This window comes from Oreochromis aureus, linkage group 13 (assembly GCF_013358895.1).
Source record: "Oreochromis aureus strain Israel breed Guangdong linkage group 13, ZZ_aureus, whole genome shotgun sequence".
Classification (NCBI taxonomy): Eukaryota; Metazoa; Chordata; class Actinopteri; order Cichliformes; family Cichlidae; genus Oreochromis; species Oreochromis aureus.
This window is the reverse complement of record NC_052954.1, coordinates 1,579,563-1,592,564: the sequence shown is the minus strand read 5'-3', so window position 1 is coordinate 1,592,564 and position 13,002 is coordinate 1,579,563.

Sequence of the window (13,002 nt, the reverse complement as noted above, 5' to 3'; positions counted from 1 at the left end):
AGGCAGTAGAGGATGCACAGTCCATCATCACTGGACCACCAGCACCTGGACTACATGAAGTCCAGGTGCTGGTTTTCCTGTGTGGCTGTCTGATGCCACAAAGCTGACTCAGAGCTGTAACACCCTCCATGACTGTGGTATGGAACAGATGTGGGTGTGTCCTCATCTCCCAGAGGAGTCCAAACTATCATCAAACAGACCTACGGACACACAAAACATTTAAAAATGTTTAAATGTTTAAAAACAATCAGACTATCAGCAGTGATTTAGCTACTTTAAGACCTCTATGAAAATTATTTCAACAAAATATTTTTTTTAATTTGGAATTCAAAAATGGTTTTTGGAATTAGGTTTTTATTGAGAATTTAATTCTTTTTTGTGAAGTATTTATTAATGTATAATTCATTTTGAAAAATTGACTTAAAAATAGTGTTTTAATTTTAAATTAAATTATTAAATAATAAATTAATTAAGTAATGTTTGAATAAATAAAATGATTTAATAAATTTCTAAATAAATTTATATATATATAATTTATTTTACAATTCATTATTTAAGCACCAAATTCTTTATTTCGAATCATGTGGTCCTCTATATAGATGAGCCCGGGACAACAGAAACCATTGCTGAAATGGCTGCATATAGTTGCTGCTGCAGGGTGGTTGGTACCTGTTGTAGTGATAATCCTTGAACTAGGGGACACATGGCATGAAAATGGTTATCAAGCTGAAGAAAAAGCTAAACAATCGCTGTTAGCCTCTGGGAAACCAGAGGTGTGGGAGCTTGGTTTGTATGCTGGCAGGAAGTTACAATAATTCCAAGTACAATTCCAGCAGGAGCCAATTATGAACAGAAGTTTTAGGTGCTCCTCTCTGCTATTTGCAAATTATGTGGTGATTTTGGCTTCATCAGGCAGTGACCTCTAGCTCACACTGTGTCAGATGCAGCTGAGTGTGAAACAGTGGGAATGAGAATTAGCACTTAGCACCAAGTTTGAGGCCATAGTTCTGAGCAGGGAAAGGGTGGAGCAGCCACTCCAGGTTGGAATTGTCCCAAGTGGAGTAGTTTGGAAGATTGGAATGGGACATTTACAGACTCACTGTAGATTTACTGGTTAATTCCTGTGCTCACCTGTGACCACAAGCTTTTTTCCCCCTTATTAACAACTTGTGTTTTCCTTATTCACAAGCTGAAGGTCTAAAGTGGAAGTGATTGGGTGCCTTGGTATTGGGATCTTCCATGTCCTCGTCTTCATCTGGCTTCCCATTTGCACACTGGTAAACCATAGCTCTGAATCAATGAACAGTATATGTGCAGTTGAATTAATGGCTCTTTTAGTTTGATGTCTGTTTGAAATTGATGTCAATAAAGTGTATTTTACACTCTGAACCGCACCTCTGTGGTATATGGGAGCTGAGTAGTTTTTTTGGTAATTAGCATAGTTTTGAACTCTTTATTCTCTGGGTGACACCCAAAGGGTAGTGTTGTCAGGTTTTTCCTTGTAATCCAGTCATCACATCACCATTCTAGTGTATGTACATGTGCCTTCGCCACTGGTTTCTCCATTCTTTCCTCATCACCCCCCTCACTTTGCCACATGTGTAAGCCAGTTTTAGTTTTTATTCTGCCGGCTATAGCACCAGTGATGTTTAAACTTTAAGACTTAGGCTTAGTCTGCATGCAAATTTGACATCAGGCCAGCAAGTACAAATATCATAGGGTGTCCGCTTCACAATAAAATATTTATGCTTATGGAAAAGAACATTTTTATATTGTGAAATTGTTTGTTGCCTAAAGGAAGAAAATCAGGGAATAAATCTGTGCCTAAGAATCTTTCATTTTTACTCACGCTCATCAGAGAAACACAAAAAACTGTTATTAAAAAACCAGACCCTCTTACTATCCACATAAAGAGGTCTCAGATATATTGTGAATTGCTTGTTTATTAGATGGTCATTTCATACTTATTGATCTCTAATCTTGAACACAATCTGCTCTCATCAGGTCAGGTTAGGTCTGCAGCTTAAGTTGTCATGGTAAGAAATGAACTGCCTTCATAGTGAAAACCCAGGATTAACGCTGAAGTTATCTGGATAAGATGAAATCCTACTTCATCGTACACAAATAGCTCTTTTCCATTAGTGCCTACTCAGATCTCGACTCGGCTCGACTTGTTCTTCATTGCCATGGAGTACCACATTCATGTGGGTAGGTCATTATAGCAAGGCGACCTGAATGTCATGTGACGTCATTTGTACGCGACATGGAGGACATCTCCTGGTCAGTCTGTATGTTTTTCAGACTCAGAATAAAGGAAGAGAGCCAGAGAAGGGAGGGAGCAGTGAGACAAAACACTCTAAAAAAAGGTACAGGCGAGTTTGTGAAGCCATAGAATACTATCAAAGGCAAATGATGGTTAGCTAATGGTATCTTATGTTAGTTTGCTCTAATCAGTAGGGATGGGTACCGGTGTCCGGTGCCATGATGGCACCGGTTCTGACATAAACGGTAGTAACCAGAAAAGCAGCGCACATTTCGGTGCTTTATTTCGGTGCTTTTTTTTTCCTGACCCAATTCTAGCCAATCATTTTACGTTTCCAAGGATAGTAGGCGGGCCCAGGTACGTACGTTCTTTTAGAGCAGAGCTACAGACTAAAAATGCCCAAGGCGAAGCGGTCAAAGTCTGGCTGTACTTCACAGCAAAACATGCAAACTCAGCAGCCTGCAACAAGTGCTTTAAGCTGATACTGTGATACTGTCAAAGGAGGTAACACCTCAAATCTGATGAAACACCTGGCGACACATAGCGTTTTTTTTTTAAAGCCGAGAAATCCGCCGTGTTTGATAGCTTGCTGCGAGACCTCACACCGAGCACATCTACTGCGGGTGTGGTGCCTGTTATCGGACCCGGAGTTAGCAACATCCCCCAAAAACCCGAAGAGGAGAGTCCTGGCCCCTAGCCCTGTCAGTGTAGCAGAAATGATGAGGATGATGATGGCGGCAGCAGCCGTTCTTCTCTGCGTGAGTAGCTTAATGTTGTTCGTGTGTAACGTTGAGTAGGCTAACCACATTATTACATTAATGCATGTAAGGTGAACTAGCAAACACCGTCGTAGTTACATGCGGCTGTCTTCTTGTTTGATGGCAGATACTCCCTTCACCCTGGCCAAAAAGGCTAAAATGACCAAAGAAAAAGTGGAAAACAGTTAAACATGAGAGGTTTTTGGACAAAGTTTGTGTTTTTTCCATTTTTTAAGCACTGCTTCCAGCCAAGAGTGAGACCATATATCCCCTATAGCTGCAGAAAAGGCTAACATTGTTATCTTTTTACAAAAAAACAGCTAAACATGAGAGGTTTTTGGACCAATTTTGTGTTCTCCATTCTTTCAGCACCGGTTTGAGCACCGTTTAAGCACCGGCACCGTTTCAAAAGTACCGGTTTGGCACCGGTATCGGATAAAACCTAAACGATACCCATCCCTACTAATCATCATTTATGTCCTAAGTCCTGCATAGAAAGTTTAAGTGGCTGAAGGTTATTGGTATTTGGTGCTCTGTGTGTGTTTCAGATTGTTCTCTTGTTCTAAAATGATCACTGCAAACGATCGGTCTGGTCATCCAACCAAACTTCCAGTGGTGGGATGTTATTGTTCCAGTCTTCATTGACGCTCATTGGTTGCACAACTTCAGGATGTAAAGAAATCTTTAGCTTCTAGAAATCTCTGGCTTGACCTTCGGTGAGTGTGTGCATCTAAGGAACTGAGTGGTTGTTGCGCTATGGAGGCTTGCTACTGGCCCAGAATACAGAAGTATTGGATATCTTTTTGGAGTAAGCATCACAACTGTGTACAGGTCTGTGCAAGACAAGACTCAGTGGTCCTTCTTAACATCAATAAAACACAAGTTGTGGCATTTAATTTCTCTCCAGATCAGACACTATTATCAAAATTCAAGTTTAAATGGAAGGCAACTACTATTAAATACTTAGGAGTGTTTCTACCTGAAGACTTGTCACAACTATACGATGTTAATTACAGTCATACTAATAGAGAAATATACAGTGACATTAACATTTGGAGCCTGCTCCCTCTTGACTCCGGCAACAGGATGCAAATAATTAAAATGAGCATTCTTTCTAAACTACTGTATCTCTTTCTTGCTTTACCCATACCGATTCCTGAGAAGCAATTCTCATCAATGTATCTGGGATGTTTTGCAGAAGATTTAGTTACAGATGATGTTTATCTCCTGAGAATTCTTTTGGCATCTGTGAAAAAGGCTATAACAAAATGCTGGCTTTGTAAAGCTCCTCCCACTATAAGTTTTTTTATTTCCATTGTGGAAAACATCAGATTGATGGAATGTATGACTTTTACCCTGCGACTTCAGTGGGACTTGGGAAGGAGACGTTGGAGAAAATAGCTGGGTTTTATAAACTGTGGCAATATTCTTTAATTCATAGAACTCGCAATACTATAGTATGTATGTATGTATGTATGTATGTGCAGATGTATATGCGTGCATATATTTGTCTTCTCATGACCTCATAATATTTTGGGGTTTTTATTGTTTCCCCTTTTTTCCCTTTTGCTGTAAAAAAATGTTCCTAAATAAAAAGTATCACAAAAAACAAGACTCAGCAGTCCATCTGCATCTAAAGGTCAAAGGTCACTCTTTCGAGGATGCCAATGTTCACATTTTGGACAGAGAGGACAGATGGTTTGAAAGAGGAGTAAGGAAGCCATTTATGTCCACTGTGAGCGACCATCTTTGAACAGAGGCGGTGGTTTACGACACCACCTGTCTGCCATCTATAATCCAGTTTTGAGTTCCCTCCCCAGACGCCTTAACGCCCACTCACATCCTGGGCCATCTGACCTCAGGAAATCACATGATAGGGTGGGGCCAGGTTTCCCAATGAGCTCACCCGAAACCCTGGCTGATTGTGACCCACACCCGTTTTCACACCTTGGCTCATGTGATTAGGCAGAGGATCATTAGGGGGTCCATGACCCTCTCGGGGGGACACTCCCACAGGGCTTAAATCTGGGACTCTCCACCATTTGACCCTTAGAACTGAAGAAGCTTCTTGGATGAGACTTCTTCAAGCAACTTAAAGAAGTCCAGACGCTTTTCTTTCCAAGCTCCTTAGACTACAATGACCTGGATGACTGAGAACCTTCACAAACATGTCTGTGCAAGAGTTTTGTTGGTGCCAGAACAAATCTGTTTTCCTTTATAGGGGAGGCTCAGAGGAATAGCTATTTGCATCCACCCTTGTGCAGTCAGGATTTTGGAGGGCCATAAGCTACTCTTCACCTACAGCTGCTAGAACAAAAAGGCATAAGTGGACAAGGGATAAGAAAAAGGGAGATGCCAAAATGTTACTGAGCATTTAATCCCAGTGAAAGGGATCCATGAAGAGGATTTGGGACCTTTGGATTCTTTGATACCCAACATCCAGAGCAGCAACAGACATTCAGAGATTGTCGCTTCTGATTACACTCATAGGTCTGCTGGGGACTGTGCCTCTCCCTTATATACAACATTGCAGCCATTAAAGTGAGCATACAGAGAGAGACTGATGATTGTTAGCCAGGCTACTGTTAGCCTCTGTGCTAGTGTTACAGTGTAGCTTCATTTAGCAGATGTTAGCCAGTCCTAGGTACTCAGAGACAACTGTTAGCAGGCTTAATTCATCTGGGAGACAGCCTCATTTTACAAGCTGGAGCAAGCTGCAGCTCTCAGTACAGAGTGAGTCTTATAGTTACTGTCTAAATTTTCTGTCACACTGACACTTTAATCTTCACTCATCTGTAAGATTCTACTGAAAAATGCAAAAACTAGAAAATATTAGAACATCTTAATAGAACATTCTGATGCAGTCTGTTTAGTTGCAGACATATACATGCTTTCACTCTTTTATTGAAAGTTGTAGTGGGCAGAATGTGGATGGTTAATCCAATCTTCCCAACATTTCAGTCTTCTTTCCTAGCGGTTCATGTCCCTCAATGTGCTCGATGCAGGGTCTGCTATTTTGCATGCCTTCCTCCACTTCTTCCTATCCAGAGCATCTTCTGGTGTGACATTCACAACCTTCATATCAGCTTTGATTCAGTCCATCCAGCTCTTTTTTGGTCTTCCTTGTGGCCTGTTGCAGCCCCGGTCTAATTCTTTGGGCTGTTTTCGCAATGGAGTTCTTATTGCAACGGACAACATGGTCGAGGCCTCGACTCTCGCACCTTGTCCATGATCGGCACCACTCCCCATCGTTTCCCAACGGCTTCGTTCATCACTCAGTTGAGTCGTGTGAGACCAGGAGCCACCTCAGCATCTTCATCTCCATGGATGAAGAGCTTGCTCGTGCTTGGTCATTGCAAATTCTTAACCATCCACATTCTGCCTACAACAACTTTCAATATATTAAGTATTGGAGAAAAAACACATGCACTTCTAATGAAGTCATTATCTGCAATATTTGACTATTATTTATTACGTCTTGATGCATTCTCAATCATCCAGGAAAGTAAATCTCCAAAAGTTGAATCTGTTCATCTGGATGTAGCGTTTTGTGGGAGAAACGTTTTGTCACTCATCCAAGTGACTTCTTCAGTCTCAGCTGACTGCAGGTTTCCCCAAACCTTATAAACAGGACATTTGCATAATGACTGAAACCAGCCCACTGAAGGAACAATGGGCTGTGAATGGTACTCATGGCCATTGATCAGTGTTCTTTGATCAGTGGGTTTTGGTCAGTGATTGTTGATCAATGGTCATGGGAATTTGCATAATTATGATTAAGGAACTGACCTCACAGCCCATTGTTCCCTCAGTGGGCTGGTTTCAGTCATTATGCAAATGTACTGTTTATAAGGTTTGGGGAAACCTGCAGTCAGCTGAGACTGAAGAAGTCACTTGGATGAGTGACGAAACGTTTCTCCCACAAAACGCTACGTCCAGATGAACAGATTCAACTTTTGGAGATATTATTTATTACCTTTAATGGTAGTTTTTGCTCAGTGTCTAAATTGTTTCCATTCATGAAAATATTCATATTTTCCTCTGGTTATTATCATTAAACATTTGTTACATCAAGGTTGAAATTAGAGTTCTTTGGGTGTGTTTTAAAGCTAAAATTTATTTAATTTAATATTCTCGTCTTTAACAGAGGAACATCATAAAGAAAAGCACTCCCTTTCATCTGCTTGTGGGCACCTGCTCTTTGATTTATAGTTTTTACACATTTCTAAAAGGATGCACATTTATGTACTGAGGGTTAGGGTAAGCTTCATATTATTATTGGACTCCACTAGAGGATATTGTACACAATGTGTGGTGGCACTGAGACATCCAATAACTCATACATAATTATTATGCTGAAATAATTTGCATGAAATACCAATTTAAAGGTTTGTCTTCAGTAAACCAATTAAAATATGACTACAGTACCTGCTTTGGTTGAAATTGGTGGGGGTCTGGTTAGGTCAAGATTAGCAACCAAACTGGACGCAGTGATTATCATACAGTATGCAGTACAGGTAATAGCCTTGTTGCAGAGAATTTTTTTAATTAATTATATTGCTGAAGATATTCAGTCTGCGTTTTATATTACAGGACAAATCAGAATTTTGTTAAATCTGAAATTTGTGGAATTCTTGAAAATACATTTTTGAGTAAGTTTTGTGTTGGTAAATGAATTGATTCTTATATAACCTCTCTCCTCACAACGATAACAACAGAGTAGATTAATTAGAGGAGTGTAGTTGATGTGATTTGATCATTATTATTATTATTATTATTATTATTATTATTATTATTCAATTCTGCTTTTGCCCCTGCGGCAGACTGGCGACCTGTCCAGGGTGTACCCCGCCTCTCGCCCTATGACAGCTGGGATAGGCTCCAGCGCCCCCGCGACCCTGGAAAGGATAAGCGGAAGCGAATGGATGGATGGATGGAATTCTGCTTTTGCTTTCCTTCTGCTAAATTTTCTTAATAAAATGTCCTCCAATTAAAGTCTAAATTGTGGACTTTCACTTTTAACCATTTGGGAAACAGTAAAGGTAAAAATGGACCAGCAAAAAGAGAACAGTGAACCATGTGAATACCAACATAACACGGGAAGCAGGAGGTGACACCCCCGTCTATAACTCGTATAGACAATCAGAAAAAACAGCTTCAGTTCACAGTTAATAGAAGACAAATCTAACACAAGTGAGCTAAAATGTGCACAACCTTAATACACCAAATACACTTGTTATCTACGCAGATGCACTCCCTGGGTGCCCACCTGGGCCCGCTCTTCTGCACTTGTCTCTCTCGGGGGCTCAGCTTGATTTTTTCTTTCTAATTCTGAGTTCTGAGTTCTGCATTTGGGTCCTCAGCCTGCTCGCAACAAAATCACATGACCTGTGAGGAGCTGAGCTGTTTCCAGTGCTGTAGGTGGTTTAGTTAGGGCAACAAAGTGTGCAGTTTTAGAGAAGTGACTGACCATTGTGAGGATTACTGTTTCCAGCAAAGGGAGGCAGACCGGTCACAAAGTCGAGGGCAATGTGAGACCAGGGACGTCCCAGAGTTGGAACGGGTCTGAGCAGGCCTGTAGGAGGGGAATTGGAAGACTTATTGTGCACAGGTTAAACAAGCAGAGACGTACTCCCTAGTCTCCCTAATTGGCTTTGGACGCCAAAAGAGATGTTGCAGGAAAGTGACCTGAGGTCGTGGAGGCGCAGGAACGAAGAGCCAGCCAGGCGGGCTGTTACCCAATTCAGCTTCTGACCACTGGGGGTCAGGCTTAACGCTACAGGTACCGGGTCTGTTAATTGGAAACGGGTTTAAAAAATAAAAAATAAACAAGGCTCACTTGGCTTGTCAATCGTTAGCTGTCTGTAGGTAGGCTAGACACTCTAACTACCAGAAACCTCGAAGCACAGGCTGAGGGGGCGGTGTGGCAGCAATTTTTCACACCAGCCTATTAATCAACCAAAGACCCAGACAGACTTTTAATTCATTTGAAAGCCTGATGCTTAGCCTCGTCCACCCCAGCTGTAAAACTCAGAAACCAGTCTTACTTGTTATCATCTATCGTCCACCTGGGCCTTACACAGAGTTTCTCTCTGATTTCTCAGACTTTTTATCTGATTTAGTGCTCAGCTCAGATAAAATAATTATTGTGGGTGATTTTAACATCCATGTAGATGCTAAAAATGACAGCCTCAACATCACATTTAATCTGTTATTAGCAGAGATGGGCTGTAATCTGATTACTTTTTTCAAGTAACGAGTAATGTAAGGGATTACCATTGCAAAAACGGTAATTAGATTACCGTTACTTTCACGTAGGAACGCTGCGTTACTGCGTTACTAAAACCGTGATTTTTTTGTGAGAATGTCTCATGACAGTGACGTAAGCGAGTGCGACGTTCCTGACAACAGCTGTGTGCAGATCAACAATGGATAATATATCGAGTGCGGGAGAGAGTATGAGCGTGCAGCGTTTAAAGCGTGGAAGTACTGACCTTACTTTGAGTTTGATTCCATAAAAAGTGACAAAAACATTAGTGTCCGTTGTGCGTGGGAAGAAAACTTCTTTTTACAGCGAAAAACAGCCATAAACTTACTGTAGACTGGAATGGGAAATTCACAGAGAAACTCGCAGATTCTTCCACTGACCGCTGCGGCACACCTGCACCAGGGCAAACCTCCGCCTACCCCAGTCCTGCTTTACAGGTGAAAATAGAGCAACAGGACCGCTAGTCTTTGATTTTATTTATTTTCTGCTGTGTTTTACTTGCATCTATTTGAAAGAGTGAGTGTAAACACAAAAAAATATTTTATTTTATGTGCTGGAATGTGCAGAAAATAGGTTTAAATGTTAAACAAATTTCTTCCAGTCAGAGAATGTTGCATATAATTTAATTTTTGCTTGATGCATAATGTTAAAAGATTAAAACTAATAAAACAAGTTTTAAAAAGAGACTTTTCCATTTGATTACATTTTGTATGATGAATTATGCAGAAAAAGTAGAATTGGGCTGAAAGATCTATCGCTTTATCACCTATTCAGGTTGTAAATCGTGTTTTTAAAAAGTAAGTAAGTAACTAAGTAATTAATTACTTTTGAAAATAAGTAATCAGTAAAGTAACGGGATTACTTTTTGGGGGAAGTAATCAGTAAATAGTTAACTAACTAACTAACTAAGTTTAAGAATATAATCCACCCACTGTTATCATCTTCAATGCCCTGTACCAACACATAGCAGAGCAGCTACTTGAACGCTACTCCAACAGAGGTCGATTATCTTTTTAATAACTTTGCCTCCTCACTACATTTGACACTGGATACTGTAGCTCCTGTGAAAACTAAGGCCTCAAATCAGAAGTACTGGAATAGGTCTTGCATCCTCCGACACGCCCCCATATGATCATCAATCCTAATACATAAAGACATCAGAGAGTCGAAAGAGCAGGCAATTCTCTAACTACTAGTTCATCCTTTAATTTATCACACACGTTATTTGTGTGCTTAATTTGCTTGAGGTTTAACAGACAATGGGTATTTTTATCAAAAATACTCCCGAACTTAAAGAGAAACTCGTCATAGAGAATTGTTGTTCCAGTGGGGAGGCTGGGAGCAAAGGGAAGAAGTGGGGGATTAGCTGACGATGGTTTCAGGGCTTACCAGAACTGTGCACTGGTGAGCCTGTGTGATTGTGGTGAGTTTTCCATTTCATGCTAGCCGAGCTGAGCTTCATGGGCGACAAGAGCACAGCAGACTGGGTCAGAGACCGCTGAGTCCATTATTTAGCTGGATCATTCTGTCATGGATGCCAGGTAGGACCCAAACGCAGGACTTGAGACTTTCACAATTAGAAGTGCATTTATTTACAGTGCAACCACCAGGTCCTATATGCAACAGTGAGGGGGACACGGGGCTCCGGGGATCCAGGTAACAGGTAACAAGCATCCAGTCTCCAGCACTCTTCACCCTCACAGAACACACGCTCACCGCAGTCCAAGAGGGAAGGGAATAATCCAGGGAGAGGAAAAATGCGTTAGCACACAGAAGCACAACAATGAAAGCACGAGATGAGTACTGGAGCCGGGGCTACACTAACCAGAGTGAGTACAATGATGCAGCAAAGACTGCAGCTCAGCCATCACCTAAAGTAGTGGCCGCGATGATGAGGTCATGAGTTGCAGGTGGCTGATTGTCAGCGCACATGATTGCAGGTGCGTTGACCAAGACAACGACAGAGAGAACAAAAATAAACAAGGAGAAGACCAAGAGGGAGAGAGGACCAGAAGGATCAAACTCCGACAGGGAGCCGGGGAGGGCCATGAAACTATAGGCATATTACAGCATAACTAAGGGAGGATTCAGGGTCACCTGGTCCAGCCCTAACTATATGCTTTAGCAAAAAGGAAAGTTTGAAGCCTAATCTTGAAAGTAGAGATAGTGTCTGTCTCCTGAATCCAAACTGGAAGCTGGTTCCACAGAAGAGGGGCCTGAAAACTGAAGGCTCTGCCTCCCATTCTACTTTTAAATACTCTAGGAACAGCAAGTAGGCCTGCAGTGTGAGAGCGAAGTAATCCATTATTGTAAATTTAAATTTTATTAGTAAATGATCAGACAAAAGAGGGTTTTGGGGGAATATTGTTAAATGTTCTGTTTCTATGCCACATGTTAATTCTCACAGTTGGTAGGACTCAAGGGTAACCTGCTGTAAGGCAGAGTGAATCAGTATGTTGATCAACTATTAATTCATGTACTAACAAGGACTTACCTAATGTTAATGGTTGTTTTGTTTTGTTTTGTTTTGTTTTGTTTTGTTTTGTTTGTGATTTTGATAACTGATCCTGATCACCAATGTTAGAGGAAGTCAATCCACATAACGGAAAGATCCCTGCATATGTTGAACACAGACACTGATCTGATTACTGGAAGATGCTCAGGAAGGCACTCATCTGTCATGGCTGGTTAAATGTTGAAGGGAAGAAGAGAACAGGGATGCCACAAACTTTGGCAAATAATAGACAAAAGTTAACAACATCTAATAAAGGCAAATGTTTGGGAAGTGAAAAGGAGAGAGTGGATGATAGGGGGTCCTTGAAAAGCCTGAGACTTCCTCATCTTCTTTTTTGGGCTGTCTTCAGGGGTCACCACAGCATCTGCTGCCATCTCACCCTATCCCTAGCATCCTCCTCAGTCAGACCACTACCAGAGTTTCCCTCTTTTCTTCTTGGCCAGCAGCTCCATATTTCTCTGACCAAAATATTCGCTATCCCATCTTTGTACATGTTCAAACCATCTTCACCTTGGCTTTCTAATTTTGTCTCCAAACTCCTCAACCTCCCTTCTACATACTCGTTTTTTATCCTGTCCTCTCCGGTCTCTCCCAATAAAAATCTTAGCATTTCCAACTCCACCTTCTGTCTTTTGTTGGTGCTACTGTCTCCAAACCACAGCGCTTTCATAAATCCAATGGTGTATCTGTGATCACAAGTGGATGAAGAGGAGAGAGAGGAGGAGAAAAGGGGGAAGGGTGTTTGCCCCCTGCAGGGCTGCTGATGGATGCAGGGCCCCCAGGGTTAAGGGGAGGGCAACAGGACCCTGAGCCAGGGCACAGAATAGCAGCTACCTGCCACTCATCTAACACACACAGTGACACAAATACTCGTAAGGACACATGCAAAAAGTTTTATTACAGTTTTCAGCCATAATACACACATTACCTCACACACTGACCTACTTAATGTTTCACCATGTTTAACTTGTCACTTCACACAGATGTATGTCCACATGTGCGCACATCCACGGAGCAGAGGAGACTAATGAGAGGGAGGGGAGGAAACAGAAAAACAAACTATGTGCCAACATGAAGCCTGTCAGCAGAGCAGATAATAGATGAAATGTGACTCTCTTTTTAAACTGTCATTCAGTATAATGTCACTAAGAACACTGGGGGCAACTAGTGTTTTCCTACACCTAATAATTTCTGCTGC